Source organism: Diadema antillarum, unplaced genomic scaffold (genome assembly GCF_040938485.1).
Source record: "Diadema antillarum isolate AM-2024a unplaced genomic scaffold, OU_Dant_1.0 scf00000129, whole genome shotgun sequence".
In the NCBI taxonomy this organism is placed as follows: Eukaryota; Metazoa; Echinodermata; class Echinoidea; order Diadematoida; family Diadematidae; genus Diadema; species Diadema antillarum.
Window position 1 is genome coordinate 596126 of NW_027271018.1, and position 5035 is coordinate 601160.

Below are 5035 nucleotides of genomic sequence, written 5' to 3' on the forward strand. Positions count from 1 at the left end.
GAGGGCCTGGATCTTTTACTATAATATGCTGGCTCTTATTTCTTGAATTTCAGTGCAAATTTATTGAAAAAAAATATGACAACAAACATGTAATTAACACCAGAGATAACGATAATTGATAATCTTCTCAATTATCTTCCGCATTCCCGTCAATAGTCATTCTGACCTCTTTTTATAAATTATTAATGAACAGAGAGCAATAATGACTTAAAGCTGCGTTGTGACAGAAATGTATCCATAACTTAATTTGCAAACCGCAGTGAACTGCCAACGCGAAAGAAATTGAGGGAATATACGTATACACATTCGATTGATGTTGATATGTGGAAATCGAAACGTTGGCGATTCAGATAGCCTACTGGAGTATATTGCTTGAGTAGATAAAACTGCTGCGTCAACCGTAATGAATGCTGCAACTATTCATATTGATGACTGCTGTTGACTGGATCATATTCCTGTATCAATTTAAAGAAATGAGAATTCAAGTTATCCTGCCAAATAGCTGACACTTCATTGCTAACACAGTGCAAGCGGTGAATCCCTGCATCGGAAACAGTGAAGGCCACCTTGCGTATTTCAAGAGTGATACGAAGATTTATAATAAAGGCATTGAGGCTTAAGTAGGTAATCCTCAATCCCCAGTTAACACATTGTGAATTTCATTTTGTATAATCATGTCCTCATTTTTTATTTATTCTTTACATAGTGTGTGTGTGTGTGTGTGTGTGTGTATGTGTATCTTGGTCGGAAAGGAGTACAGGTGCCGTTAAACACTTAGAGAAAATCTTTCTCTCATTCTTAATCTATAACTCAACTCTGTGTCAATAACGAAAAGATTAGGACTGAGTTTAGGACTCCAGTTACATAACCCCCAAATCACCGGGCCCGTCCTTTCCAATAGATGCCATCGTTTCATAGGAGACCTTTGGTGTAAAGCACCTCATTCAATCCTGTTTAGAAAAGGGTTTCGGCCGACTTGTATACCCTGTGAGCACTCCACGAGAAAGGCTTGTGTATTAAAGGAAGCTTATGACAGCAACCACGGGAGCTACTATTGTTTCTCCCGTGGTTGCAATCAGAGAAGACTAGCCAAGAAGGTGAGATCTCGGATCTTCCTTTTCCCGACTCAAAAGGTCGAGAAAAGGGGCTAGATTAATCATCTCTCCCTCTCAGTGGCGCTTACAAGCTTCGCGTCGGCGACTTCGCATCGGTTATCCGTGTACCCCCATTCAAGGATCTCTTAAAAAATTGAAGAGGCAAAATTATAGGGTAGCAGGTAATAATAATGTATGCTTCTCGTTCTGCGTTGTACCAGGATAAATAGAGATTTAAGGAATGGAAGAACGACGGTTACTTGATGCGCTGTGACATCATTCAAATGGTTGTAGTTTGTTTTATGTTGAGATAATTTTGTCTGTTTTCATTTTACCAGACAAGATGGCTGGATAGCCCAGTACTATATAGCTGGTCTTCCATGCCCCCTCGATACAATCAGTAATTCACAAATTATCTTTATTCCGCATGCACAGCGACAACAGAATATCAATGAAGTATAATATTAACTATACTGGTTATCGAATGATCGGAAAAAAGCAATTTTTACTTTGCAGCATTAAATGGTGCGGTAAAACACATATCCATTGTCCAATAGGTCGTAGCAACACTTCGGCCCTACAACCCCATAGCTTCGTGTAAAAAAGACAAAACTGATGACCTCGAATTAGGAAGCAGCAACAGTCCTCACGTCACTGATGTGTTTCCATAAAAAAGCATGATTAACATTGCATTTTCGCATTTGTTCAAATCCTAAATGTAGAGGCAAAGTATGGAAGGTGCCATCAAAAGTCCAAAGTTGTTTTCTTGTGCCCGCGAACAAGTGGTATGCATGGCGGAGGGGTGCGTCAAATCTGTTGAATTAAGCAGTACTTCATCCCCGTCTGACACACAGTAAAAACCTAGCATTGTCGATTTTTTGCTTGTGAAGAGGTAGGAGGTGCTTTATATTTGCCAAATGTGCGTGAATTTAGAGTGCTGACAGGGCATGCAGGGTGTCTTTTCAAATAGTTTTGTATCGCTCCGTACGATGCGACCGAAATCTGTGAATAGGGGATGCGAATACCAACGAATTCAGGGCATACGGAGTGTAAAGATTTCACAATGCGAATCGCATACAGGTATTCAATGCATTCTCAAACATACAGGAGGTCTTGTTCCAATGAGCTGTAACGCGCAAATTGGCTGCTGGTTCACCATTTCGTCGCGGCACGCAATGGCTTAAAGGAGACCTCCCGATGATTTTTAGATTTTTACTTTTGAACAACTATAAATTAGTTATACTGATGACAGAGTTTCAGAATTTGTGATAACTGGGATGAATAATAAGAATATTTTCACAATTTAGAGCAAATTGCAATGAACAAGGATGATGGCATGGCAGAGTCACCATAAGAATGCATGAGTTGGGGCTCAAGGAAGCAGAACAAAAGAAGAAGGCATGCATAGATTATACACAGGTGAACTCGCAAGCAAGCGGTATTGTAATGAAATTACACTGCTACATTTCTGAAATATGTGAACCTCCTATGTCATCATCCTTGTTCAGTGTAATTTGTTTAAGATTTTTCGAAGTATTGTTTCTCTGCTGAAGAACCACAATAAATTCCACAAACCTATACATGGAGTTGTCGATTTATGTACTACATGATGTGAAATTATGAAAATCGTCTGGAATGCCCCTTTAAGTGCGACCCTGCAATGACTGGCTGTTATACGGATGATACCCACTTGCAGTTATAAAACCCTCAGGAGATAGAGAAACAAACCAACCGTTCAATGCCGTTTCTTTGCAATTTTGGTGTTTGTTGTTTGCTTTTCCATTGTTTCTCGGATCGTACTTTTTTTCTTTTAATCGGCTTGTGCGTAGACATATCTCAACATGAATATGAATTTAATCCGATGAAACGTTTTATGAAATCTAAAAGAAGAAAAAAGCGAATGTCGCTGCGTACTCTGTCTTTAAGGGAGACTCTCATTGCAAAACCAGTCAAACAACAAATAAAAACACAACCATCGTCAAGAAAAAAATGATAAAATCAACGTCGGCTAACCAAAAAGTGGAAAGAATCTTGCCAATTGCTGCATATCAAATATGTGCACATTGGTGCTGGAATTCTTTTTTTCTTATGTTATAGTTATCAATTTTTGTTGTGGTGGTTTACTTTTAAGCCAACACCATTCTTGTTCATATGCATAGCAGTTGACAAGCTGTTTATGAAATTCATCTGTGGTAGATCAATAATGTTTGATGATGTCATTATAGAAGGATGCCATGGTCCCGATTGTTTACGAGGTGATGTTAATTACGGCGTAGATTCCGAGAAAATGACTAATTGCTATGACATATGTTACGTGATGTTAAAAAAGAATAAATTAACACTCTTGTGACATTTATTGTGCTCCGTCTGAACTCCCATCATCTTTTGCTCATCTTCTGATCCATTCTACATCATTTTACCTCCCACCTGTTGTTGTTGTTGTAGGCGGTGGTCAATTGGCGTGTCATTCATAGATTGATACGTTGCCAGTAACTATTATACATATAATACACACACACACACACACAGTGTACGTATATTCCTTCAAAATATCGCTCGTTTTTATTTTCGTGATATTCTGTGAATTTGAATTTACCTTTTTCTAGAATCTGCATATAATTTATTTTCTTAAAATTTGGTGCGTGGTAGCTGTCGATCCGAGTAACAAGGCTGGCTGTCTTAAAAGTTTTTTCACCCTAGCGTTATCCTCCTTTTGAAAAATGCAACGCAATTACCTTGACAACAAAAAGGGTGTTATGTCCAGGCAAAATTCGTTCCACTGTTATATACCTCGTCTGTTCGAAAAGGATTATCCGCTTCAGGAAGTCGACAACATTGTTGCAGATTTAGTCTCAAATACCTGAGAGTATTTGCGTCGAGATGAAAAGAAGGCATTATACAATCTGTCCAGCCAAACGTGAACACACGTTGCGTGCATAACATAAGCCGCGATGGTGGCCATAAATAGACCAGTCTTCTACTACTTTATGCTCAAATCGTTCGCATGTACCGAATTTACAGCAGAGGTTATATCAGAAACCATACAGCTTGACTAGGGGCTTCTATATATATATATGACCACAAGTAATCTTACAAACTGATCGGAAGTATTGAATAGGTAGAGGTATGTTACTAAGAGCATGCATGAAGGACTCTCGCTACTACTTTCATAGGAGGAAAGAAGCTTCGTAAATGACCTAGAAATTAGAAAACGACAAACGCACATAATGCACCAAGGTAGTTGTACTCTCAAGAATTCATCATGGTGAAAGTGATACTGCATTTCTTGTTACTGCGTAAATCTCTTTTAACAGTACATAATTCTGTGGAAAATCTTACCTGGTAAAACTCACTCTAAATTGAAAAAAAAGAATAGATAGCACAGAGTTCTTTATTGGCCTTGACAAGAATTCGCAAATAAATGATACTCCTAGCTGGTATAAATTAATTGGTTTATTCAGGGTATTCATTCTTTTTCATTTTGTCGAACATCCACAAACGTCGCATTTCATTTCACTGCCACATGGCATTTCACTGTTAACGTATACGTCGATGCAAATTGCTCTGTTAAATTCAATACATGCACCTTCTCTGCCAATCTTGTACAAAAATGTATGCGTAAATTTTAACATGATTGATATACTAACACCACATTAGAAGTCAAACATTCCGCAAACTTTGCATAGATAAAAAGAACGACCGTATTTATCATGGTTTATATGACGTACTGAGGAATGACAAAATTTCTGTAAAATAATCACTTCCATGTGTGTGTCTTTGAACATCGTCTACAGGTGGAGAAAACCTTCATCATAGTCGTCAGTTGACTGGGACCAAATTGCGACATATCTTGCAGAGAGCGGCTCTATTATACAGACGGAACCATTCCCTTCGGGAGGAGAACCACAGCATAAGGGGAAGAGATCGGCCCATCAGCAATC